General features: G+C 42.4%; 1 protein-coding gene across 2 annotated transcripts in view; it reads left to right on the forward strand.

Annotated features, from left to right (window-relative positions):
- LOC115237832 (autophagy-related protein 16-1) overlaps positions 1 to 12,504 on the forward strand; it is a 446,913-nt gene that overhangs the window by 342,628 nt on the left and 91,781 nt on the right. The window lies entirely within an intron of this gene.

Consider the following 12,504-nt stretch of genomic DNA (forward strand, 5'->3'; position numbering starts at 1 on the left):
ATATATATATATTATATCACGATACATCACACATTTCTGGCCACCCCGTCTCGCGTATGTAGTATGCACCTATCGCGCGTTCATCGAATGTTACAGTGACCGTGGTACCGCGATCGCGCGCGAGGGCCGTGTAAGACCCAATCTTCCATCGATAGGAAGAGCGCAGTTAGCTCTAACGTAATAATTATCATGATTTTCTGTGGATCGCGGGCGGCCCACGGTAGGTCGCGGACCTTCTACGGGACTACGGGCTACGGGATCGGGTATTAGGGGCAAGAATGGCGACTGGATGAATCCGCGGACGAGATTTAATGCGGGTCTTATCCAGGAATGCAGACTCAAGATGCGAGGGATATAGCTTTCTCTTCTATAGCTCTGGCATACGAGATCGTGTCGGGGTGGTCTTTAAATAACAGTAAATCGATTTTATTCTCCTTTCGTACAATAACGCGATCGATAAGACATACTCGCCTACGTTCTTTGCTATCTTTATGTCGTGCTGATCAACAAATCAGTTCCGTTCGTAGTTTAATGGGAGTCACGAATGAGATGAGCTGTCCCGTTTTCTAAATGCAGTTCTTATCATGTATTCTTATACGTGCCTTTATTCGTTATGTATTGATCAACGATATACATGTTGCATTTAGTGTAAAAAAGAGGTATAATGGCAATTTCTTGAAAATATTAGGCTAAAGATAAAAAATTCGAAGAAATAGTCTATATGAATCTGTAATAAACTAGAATTTATTAATTTTTCTTAAACGATAAATATCGACATATTTCTGATATTTAATACACGAATGTTAAACGAATATTTATTTTCGTATTTATATTCTTGATATGGTAGAATGGCATGGATAGAATTCGGCACAAAGCTTGTGATGAAGGCCAATCTGGCAGGTTTTCGTGAGCAAAATCGGGCGGTATCTCGAATAACGTGTGTGAACAAATATTGACTTTTATACGGAATCAACTGTGAAACGGGCGAGGTAAAATGAGAGAGATAACACGGAAGAGAGGTATAATGGACGTAGAATTATAGCGGGGAATACCGAGGGAGAAAGGAACAGGTCGGTGTATGGACAAACGCGTGCTCCAGAGCAACCATGCATCGAAAACGTGGGAAATATGTGGAGAAAGAAGCTCTTTTCCGTAGCCAGATCCCTCGAGCGTGGCTCGCTTAGCCGTTTACCTTGCTGCCATTCGTCATGAATGAGAATGTCAGCCGCGGCGATGATACGGCCACCACACCTGTTCTACAGGATGAGAACATCCTACCGTTCGCGACACCCTCTTCGTTTCTCGCTTTCCCCTTCAGTCTCATTACGCCGTTCTGATTTGTCTCTCGAGACAAAGCCGGAACGTGTCCCCGACCTCTTTGTTGTAGTCTTTCAAGAGGAAGAAGTGCAGCGCCCCTTGTTCAACGGCGCGACAGGCAGCAGTCACAAGCTCTTTATCGCCGCGCGCTAATCAAATTCAACGTAGTGGAACGGAATTAAAGTCTCTCGGTCGTTTATGCGCCCGTGATTAATCCCTCCACGACTCACCGCTTGGCGCATCTTACACGATTTATTATCCCCTGGCCTTGAGCGAGTCGACAGATTGAACATCCTGACTGATCAATAGACAGGAATGAAGTATAATAGGTTGGATTCCTCTATCGTCATTTATCATAAAATTATTATTTGCGAATTACAATAGTATAGAAAAAAAAAATATCGGCTAGAACATTGAGAAATTTAGTTTTGTCTGTGCTGACTGGGAGGAATGTTTTCTGTGTGGATATCGCTATAAAATAATGTACTTGATTAGAGCGAAAATATTCCTGTTATCGATTACAATTTTTTTTGTAAATATATTTCCTTGCATTTAAGAATATTATATTAAATTTTCTTAGAGAAGAATTTTATTATTATGATGTACAAAAACAGCTTCTTGTTACTGAACGAGATATCCCATATTTTCGAGCGAATGAAAGTATTCTCTTTTCGGCATGCGACTGACGAGATCCATGACATTTTTTGACGTATCAATGTCACCCATAGTGTTTCCTTCCCCTCCTCCCCATCTCTGCCTGCCCCCAATCTCTTCCCATTACTGTTTGCAAATGGGATTCCCGCCATCATACGCAAACAGGATACCACGAAGTTTGTAGTGTCAGGGAAGGAAGCACTCTGAGGAAATCGTCCTGGGACACAAACAGACGATGCTTCATCTCTCTGAAACGATTTACACGCTGCGTCCGCGCAGTTTCTTCCGCGGCGCACGGGACGGTTACGGTACGCTGAATTATCCATCGTATAGACCAAAGATGGACACGAGAGTTAACCTCTAGTCTCGGCTCGAGACCGCATCAGCACGTTAATGCGAATAGGAGAGAAAATGAAAAAGAGGAGGAGAGAAAGACGATGTAAAAGGAGGAAAGAGGAAGGAAAGACAGAGAGAGAGAGAGAGAGAGAGAATCCGCCTCGCTTTCGCGTTATCTCCTCAGTGCGCATACATTTGCTCCGCGAAGCAGTTCCGTTTTCTGCACTTCTCTTTCTCTCTCTCTCTCTCTCTTCTTTGCAGCGTGTGCCATTCCCGACCGGTAGACGAACCTAACTGTTCCGAATCGTCGCGATAATTTCGTATCTCGCATGCAAGGCGACAAGGTGCCCGTTGTCGTGCATCGTACTTCGAAACTACGTCGCCTGCTCTACGTGCTCGACCCTCCTTCTCTGCTCCAAATAAATCGATAGATAATCCGGCATTACAGACCGCTTCCATAGTCCAAAGAGGAGGTATGTACGTTGCGAACTGTGTAGGATGGGATATCTAGGAATTACTAACTAGCGCAGAGTTCACGAGCAAATGTTATCAGCGAACGAAGCGGATGAAATCGTTGTGAAGGGCCGAGATACCAAGAGCATGCGAACTACGATATTAATAAAGCTCCAGCGCGCGCGAGAAAGAGAGAGGAAGAAAGAGAGAGAGGGGGGAGGGAGAGAGAGGGAGTGAGAGGAGGGAGAGGGGGAGGGAGAGAGGGAGGGAGAGGGGGAGGGGGTATAGAGAGAGAGGAATAAGGGAAAGAACGAGTAAAAAAGAATAATTTTTCCGTCGAAAAGTTGTAAAAGATAAATGTCTCATCTCTCTTCAACTTTTCAAGACAGAACCGATTTTAAATCGATATTTAAGTAATCGTAAATATTAGAGACAACGGCATTTTTTTTTTCATTTCTCGTATACATGTATTGTTTGAAATTTAATTCAGATTTATGCATGTGACTTCTATAACCAGGAAAAGGTTGGGCGTCTCTATATTTAACAAAACTTGAGCACCGACGGGGGAAATGTGGTATACGCGTCGAATAAAAATATTAATCCCGCGCGTATGTTTTTCCGCCTTTCCGCGAATATAACGGTGCGTTTAGGCGATACCGTGGTACCTGCCGCAGAGCGCACTCGTATAAATCAATAAATAATGTCGGCATTATTGCAACGTAACATTACGATGTAACAACTCGCGTTTAGCCTTCCGCAAAGGAGCATCGCGTACACCTTACGATCTATCCTCGCGATGTATCCCACCGTTTTCCATCTACCCGCCGTGTGCCGCAACGCGCAGAGTTAATGACGCCATCGTCGAGAATTATACCCGGCCGAGGTCGTACTCTCTTACACGCTTTGAATCTCTTTCCGGTATTATTCATTACTCCTTAATAATGATCTTCGCGGCTTTCTTTGTTTCCTTTCCCCATCTCTTCCGCTTGCCGGGATCCGCGACCGTGACAAAGTGTGTGCTTGCACGCGCGTGCGAGAACGCGCGAGAAGGTGAATACGATCCAGAGAGAAGGAGAGAAAGAGAAGTTGCGCGGAAAGCAACTTGAACGTATCGCTTTCGTTTCATCCCTTTTTCTCTGTTCGCCGAGTCCCCGAGCTATCCACTCGCTCTTGTCGTTCGATCTTTTTCCCCCCTTAACCATAAATATAAATCTCAAGAGCATCGAGAAAGTATTGTGATCGGCGATCGTACTCGCCTCTTCTGTTTTCGTCGAAACGGGAGTACGCCGGAGTACGCCGGGGTACGCGTACCTACTTCCGCGTACATGCGCGTAGAAACGAGTGTATTGGTGGCATAAGAGGAAAACCTTTGCCGCATATACTACCGATGTTCCTTTGGTAAAATCGATCTTCTCTTTCTCCTCTTCCTTCTTCTCCTCCGATACGTTTTATTCGCTCGCTCTTGACGACAAAAGAATTTTCGATCCGGAACTTTACAGACAGACAGACAGACTGAAAGCTCGTATATTCCATATTCTGTAGCAATAACGTGGAGCTTTATGATCTCGTCTGCGATCGACAATCATGTATTCCCGTTTTTAATAACTCTTTTATAATGTACGAAAAAGATTTACGAAAAATATCGTTTCAGAATTACGAAAAATATTGTTCAATAATAAACATATCCCTGATCACACGAAATGATCCATAGCATACATCGAATAATAAGCGAAGTGTATATACATTGCTCGTGTAACTCGCCAGTCTATGGAGAAGGGAAGGAGGGCCGGCGAAAATTTATGATATTATATACAGGGTGTTTAAAAAAACCATTCAATATTTATATGGTAGATAGGAACATACTGAGTATAAAAACGTTAGTAAACATAGGTCGAAAGCTCAACCGTTTTTGAGATATAAACATTTTTGTATTTAGCATCATGATTGACTTACTGGCTTCTACGTATCGCATGCGATGTTTACCTCAATGTTTATAAACCGCAATCATGATGTTAACAAAAAATGTTTATATCTCAGAAACGGTTGAGCTTTCGACCTATGTTTACTAAGATTTTTTTACTCAGTATGGTGTGTCTTATCTACCATATAAATATTGAATGGGTCTTTTGAATATCCTGTATAAACTATTTACGATAAATATATTATCAAAATAATGCGGAATTCCTCTCGTAATTTGTTTTTATTGAAATTCCAAGTATGCATCAATATCGAAATTCCGTTATTATCGAAATTTTATATTTCATGTGACATGCGTAACATTAATGAGAACATCGAGTGTATTGCATAAGCTGTCATAAATAGCATGTGTGAGCATGTTAATAATATACGGATGTACATACATATACATGTATACATGCGATGTATCCAAGCGCTTATGTGAAACGATCGCTCCTCAGTCAGCATTAATTATCTCTTCGCTTTCGGAAGTTGTCTCTAATACTCCCTGACACTCCATTGAGTGCATTGATTATCAATGTTTCGTGGCCGCGTGACATAAGTGGGTCAAGCCTTTCCCGCGAGCTCAAGTATGACGGATAATCTCTCCATTTGGAGACTCCTCGGAAAGATTTGCGATTGATATCGAAATGCATGATCTGACACGTAATTAGAAACTAAAATGAAAACTTGTTTTTGGAAAATATCTACATGTGTCAATATGAAATCTGCGCGAAAATAATGAAATAACTTACATAACGCATGTAACGATACGTGAACGTCAATCAATCACGATTTGGAAATGAAAGTCATGCATATAATAATCTTTTTAGAGACTTGATCTCGTCACTCTTAGTACACAGCCATCATGTAACAACCAAGCTTTTAACATAACTCGAGGTGGTTTTCCTCAGACCATCTCATTTTTAAATCAACGTAACGTATCGACAAGCAACGTACCCCAATATGTATCACGCCGTCTAACAAATCTACTCGTTTTGCATCGGTGTGGATCCCGTGAAAAATATTATGTACTCTATTTATCTCGTCATCCGTAGGCGGATAATATTAACGCGGCTTGTGAGAGATATCCGGGGTGCCTCAAGATTCCCCGCCTGTTCTTCCCCTCTGGAAAGTCGCGAGGTAATGCATCGCCCTTCGTGTCGGCAGAGACGTGATGACGAGCAAGACCACGACGAAGATTACGATGAATATCCCAACAGCCAATTTTCTTAATAAATGATCCTATTACACGGCGCGACGGTGACGTCGCTAAAAACGCGACGTTAAAATGTCTTATATATCATTCTAACTTGAAATTGGATATTTATTGGTGACAGACGGGACATGCTCGCTCAATGGATCGCGCGAGCACCGCGCGCGCGATCAATCATAACGTAATACAATACACTTTAGTTGGCCGATGTGCCAACGGTAATGAATTGCATCCGTAGTAATAGCGGGTCAGTCGGCTTGAAAAATAACCGTAATATCGGCGCGTTCGCGCGCGGGTCGTTCATGCGGAATTAGAGGATTGCCGAGCTTTCTCGGCGCGGGACGAGGTCGCCGTCCACTCTTCTTCTTTCACCTCTCTTCACCCTCTTCCCCCTTTCGACTCTCTCCCAAATCCCGACACGAACGTGCGGTGCCCGAGGGACGATGCGAACGCGAGGCGTCGCGACACAACGCGAGGCGACGAGCCGCTCGGGAATGAAACATACACTACCGCAATTTAATATGCCAGCTGACACGCGAGATCACTATTTCCAAATCTCTGCGGTATATCCGCGATTGGTTGATGCACGCGAATGCGCCACGCCGTGATTTCGATATTGCCATAGTTGCATAGATACATCCTATTCGCATAGAGAGAGAGAGGGAGAGAGAGAGAGAGAGAGATCGAATATTTGTGTCTGTGTATATAGAACGATCCGTGTCGATCCGTGCGGGAGTTATCGGTTAAGCTTGTTAAATTTAACTTCGGCTTTTCAACCTCAGGTCCCGAGGGGCCCGTGGGACGTAACGGTGCCGGCAATGACAAATGGCGTCGGGCTCGAACACAAATCACGCGCACCCGAGGGCCCCTACCAGGAATCAAATCATTTTTCTAAACGTTCTATCGGCACGAGAACTTGTAACCTAGTAGATTGTCTCTCTGGCGAATCCGCTCGCCGCTCTATACCACATTTGCTTCCTACGCAACCGCACCTTGGAAATACATATCGATCTATTCCACAAAGTTATATATTCACGTTCGCACGTATTTAGAGTTATATAATATGATAATTATCACTGGCTATTCAGCAACGATATTTAATTAAATTGGAGAGAATCGATGTATATATCGATAAAAAAACATGCGTGATGTATATAATTAATACTACAATTAATAATATGGAAATAGCAATCAATAATATTACCATTTTTATTACGAATATGAACTGCAAATCGCATACATATGATAATTTTTGTTTCAAATTTTCCATCAGCTAAACGAACTTAAGTATACTATTATGTCACGTGGATGGCACGAATGCATTTATCCATGAGAAATAATAACGCAATAACAAAGCGAAATTACCGAAATCAATATCGGGCTTTTTAGTATCACTTCGCGATTTATTCTCGGAAAGCATGATCTCAAGACAAGACGATATGGCGTACTCACGAGCCGGGGAGCTCGAAAGGATGTCACGACCTACCCTCGGTGTGCCGGAACGTTATTAATACAATTAGCAATTTATTACGGCGCTGTCTGACTGCCTGTCTGCCACGATGGTATCTTCAGGGCGTTAGTGGCCAGCTTCCCGGCTTGAATCCGGTGAATCCGACGCATATGCGTGTCCCAGAATTTGCGCGTAGTTCTATTCCGAGTCGGAAACCACCATATTAAAGAAAATAATCATTATCAAGGCACGATTATGAAACTAATGAATTATGCAAAATGAAATCGTGAGCTTCATATGAGTAAATACAAGTATTATTGCAAACATTTGTTTTCAAATAAAGAAATTTTGCAGAGACATTTATTTTACCTTTTAATTCTTTCTTTTACTTAAAACTTGAAATTAAAAAGTATGATTTCCTATCTAAATTTTAAAAGTTCATAATTGAGGAAAATTACGTGACTAGTGAAACGTCCTATATATGCCAATAAAGATACGAGTGATAACGGTTCATTGGAATAAAATCTAAAAAGTGAGACGTAGAGATAGCAAAAGAGACAGATAAGGAGATTAAGAAATATCCGCTTTTACCGCGAATGTCCGCATGCAGCATTAATGGAAGGAACATACATCAGACGAGAATCCGCAGCGCGCGATCGCGTCAAGATGAGTCGAAAATTAAACGACTTTGTGCACTGATATCCTGGGCACCGTACGAAAACCTGTAGTAAAAGGAACCGACGGTATCGGACGAGAGCCGGGCGGTAATCCTCGGGATTATGTCGTCCACTTAGCGGAACGTAAATGCGGAGGTGCAGACTCTCTACGTTTTGTACGTGTTACAACAATCGTGCACACAGTCTCACATATGTTTTGCGCATATGCATTCATGTGGATCGAACGCGAAAGTGTATCTCCGCGAGCGCTTTTAGGAAGAAGCGATACCTCGAATCCGATCGATCGAATATTCGGCCAAGAGCCACTTCGGCATAGATTCCGCGTGAGAGCCGCTATAATCATCCCGTGAATGCCCTCGAGTTTGGAAATAATTGATGACGGACAGGGAACTTTCGACGCGCTCGCTCCATAACCGAGTATTGAAGCGCGGCTAAAAATGACGGAGTTCGGTCCGCGGGCGAAACTACGTTCTCTATTAGAGCCAATTAGACGCTATTCAGCGACGAAACCTCCGAATTTCGCGTATTCGTGAGAGGAAACTTGGCTTTTCCTATCTTCGCAAAACTTCGGTTTTAGTCAGCGTCACTGATTATCGGCAAGTAAGTTTATTTATACACAGCGGTAACGTGTACTTTCCTTTTAAATAAATAAACCTGAATCTTGTAAATATAGAGTAAATATAACCAAACTGACGTTTTCGTTATGCAAACGTTAATTTCATATCGATCAAAGAAGTTATGCTTAAAAGGCAACTGGGACACTCTAACATAAGCACTGCTCTACTTACGAGAAATTGTCCGAAACATCGACGTGACGCATCGTACGGTAAATCAACGCGAAACCGACACACATAGCCGTTGACTGAAGCGATGATAGGCGAAATCAGATTCTTGTGAACATCATCAGTTCGCCGACTAAAAAGCAATGATATCTCAAACATTTGCGCACGTAACAATTTGGAATAATAATTCGAGACAAATATATATCATTTATCAAAAATGTTAAAAATAAGATGCTTGATATGTTAATAGGAAATAAATGTTTGCATCGTTAAAAAATAGTAAATACTGTTAAAAAAAATTAGAATATACAACAAAATGTTATTAAATCAATGAGGAATACATACATGTAATATTGGTATATACGTAGTATTCTACATGCACGATTCCATGAATGTAATCGCTTCGTATCAACGGCTATCAGTAGTGCTGAAATTGATTTTTCGTGTTCCGTTTCACATATAGAAGGCGGAAGTGTAGGAAAATCGGAATAATTGATGTCATCAGATGGACCTCGTCTCGCGTGGAGATATAATGTATGTTAATACGCATTTGCGGCGTATATCATTCAACATTCGATAATATACATTATCGTTTGTACAAGTTATGCACTATGTAGCGCGGATCTTATTTGAAATTCCAGATATCAAAGCATACCTGTCCTGCCGGATTCATGAATGTGTACGCGACACGTGCTCGCCATGTACTGTAGGTTTATCCATATAATCCAACAACATTGTATACATTTTTATATATACAATCTTGTTTTCCATCCTTAAGATCTGTTATATACGATTGACCAATTACTAAATAGAGCGAGATAATCAAACTATCAACATAAACATCCATGATGTTTATCAAGTTGCTCAGATACGAAACTAGATATTGACGAAAGCTACGCACAGATATCGCGCAACTCTCTCTCTGTAGTCGCAATTAAATACTGATAAAAGACTGGATGTAAACATACGCGTAAAAATAATGACACAGTTTTATCCGCGTGTCTCGTCGCGTCTGGAGTGGCAATCGCATTGCGAACGCGTTACGATGTAGTATCCCCATTCCGGTGATACAGGTTATTTACTCCGCGATCAAATCCGTTTCGTGTTATACTATCGCGTAATTTGCACCCGACGAAAATTAAATCACCGAGAAATTAACCTAGAAATTGCTTGAGACGTCCAACGTATTGACAACCGTTTATTACAGGTTGCAGCTGCTCGATGAAATAAGATGTCTATTACCTGTTTGCTCAAACCTGCGTATATAGTAGGTGATAATTATTGTAGAATAATAAAATTATATTATGTCAATATTAGTTAGAACACCAATACTTAGCATACAACGAAAAAACATTTAAAACATCCGGCGCAATTAATTGAGCAATAATTTTGCGTTGAAAATGATCGCTTAAGTCGTTACACATTTTCTATCCTGTATCTGACGGGTATTAATTTCTCATTCTACAGAGTATAAGACCTTAATGGTTTAATTTCACAATACTGCACACAAAACATTTTGCATTTTTTCGTCCGACAACAAAATCGCGTAAATTTAAATATATTCTACACATCATTCTGTTTAGTCTTAATTGCCATAATCTTTTCCTTTACATATAATATAAACGAGTAATAAATGTTTGCAACACACGCGATAATAAGAGCTATAATTATATCATTATTCATAGAAAACGATAACCCGAGATTATTTCACGACTTGATGTAATTTACATATATGTATATATATTTACAGGGTGTCCGGCGTCAATCGCATCACCGGTCGTGTGCAGGTAGAGCAGATGAAATCGAGAAGAAAAGTCCTTTACCTTTTTTTCTATAACACTTAATAAAAGAGTTCTTATTGAGTAAAGTCTGGCTAATCAGCGCCGACCTTTAGCCGGGCGCACGTCAGTGAGCCGCTCGTTGTGAAGTGTGCAGCGGCGCACACTATCAGGCGCGCGGCTCACCGACGTGCGCCCGGCTAAAGATCGGCGTTGATTGGCCAGACTTTACTCAATAATAACTCTTATTAAGTGTTATATAAAAAAATGGTACAGGACTTTTCTTCTCGGTTTCACCTGCTCTACCTGCACACGACGGGTGATGCGGTTGACGCCGGACACCCTGTATATATATAACGTTTATAATCCATCTCATTTCTCGCGGAAAAATATACGAAGAAGTTGGATATGTGCGTGAGCGCACTCAGTGTGGAAATTTGCGAATATATATTCTCTTTTCAAAAAAAATCTCGTTTAATACACAAGGGCGAGATTAACGTGAATGCACAGGAGATAGTGATAACACGTCAATCGCGAAGGAATTGTAACGTAAATAAATCTTAGCTACGAATGCACCAAGGTCGGAATAGCACGAAGGCCGGGATCTCCTTACGTGGAAGTCGATGTCGTCAGGTCAGGTATATGCTGGTACGGCTCGCTCCCAGGGCGCGTGCACATCTCAAACGTAGGGTAAGGTCTCGCCTTTGGCGAGAGATACTCGCCTCGAGGGGCGGAGGATGATACTCGATACCGAATCCTGCCGTGATTAACGACGTTTGACGTCGGCCGGACGTCGCTTCTCGGCCGCTCGGAAGGATTTGCGACCCGCGAGATTTTCCTGGAGCGATAATCTCCTTTTCTCTCTCTCTCTCTCTGTTCCCTCTCTTCTGTTGGCGCGCGTATATCGCAGCTTGCGGCCTAAGGAAGGTGCCCGCACGAGTTTCTCGTTCGGCACGAGTGTTGGAATTCTTGCTGTCGGCGAACGTTTCCGTTCCGAGACAATCTGCGAATCTATACCAAAGTCGGTAGACGAGTTTGCGCTTTATTTTCGCGATAGCGCGTCTCGCGTTTCGCATTACTTCGCTCTTTTATACGGAAGAATGCGACCCTCTGGGCGCATCTTCGAGCCGCTTGCACATATACAAACGTATTATGTTGCTCGTTGATCGTGCTATATAAAAACGTAGTGAGATATAACTACAAAAAATATGAATGTACTTGTAACTCGCTTAACGACTGGAAGAAGTGTTTCTTTCAAGAAGAAATAATTCTGTTGGGTAAAGTATGTACCAAATACTGATCGGATAGGAAATTATAAGATGCGGAAGTGGCATTAGAAAGTCACATCGCGGAAAACCGTACGAAAGCAATTCGATGTTTATCGCGGGAAAGTATGATAATGGGAAGCGCGCGCGCGCGCCAACTTAAACAGAATAAATCCCCGCAGACGGCGATGCTTAATTGAGTCGCCGGCGCGAGGGGATAATTGTACACGTCCGCGAATGTATTCGCGATACGGTATAGGAGCGATTGTTCCGGGAATTCGAACGTGCGGTACCGAGATACCATATTCCCGAGATATATATACGTGCGGTAAACTCTTTCGCGACCCCACAACACACCGCACCTTCTACCTCCTCCCTCACCAACCCTCCTTCTATCTGTGCGGGTCTGATTGGTATCTCTCTCTTCGAGCTTCGTGTGGGAGAGGAATTCTCCAAGACGAATGCCCGACTACCGGACTATGCGGTTTCTCGCAGCGCAGCTAAAGCTCGACCGCGGTAATTAATGGCCGTCCATTAAGGTCTTTAATATCATGCGCACATGAAATTCACGCGCGCCGGCAAAGAGCCCGCATATGTCTGGTTTCTATTACGACGCGGTG

The sequence above is a fragment of the Formica exsecta genome, unplaced genomic scaffold (genome assembly GCF_003651465.1).
Source record: "Formica exsecta isolate Colony F162 unplaced genomic scaffold, ASM365146v1 scaffold31, whole genome shotgun sequence".
Classification (NCBI taxonomy): Eukaryota; Metazoa; Arthropoda; class Insecta; order Hymenoptera; family Formicidae; genus Formica; species Formica exsecta.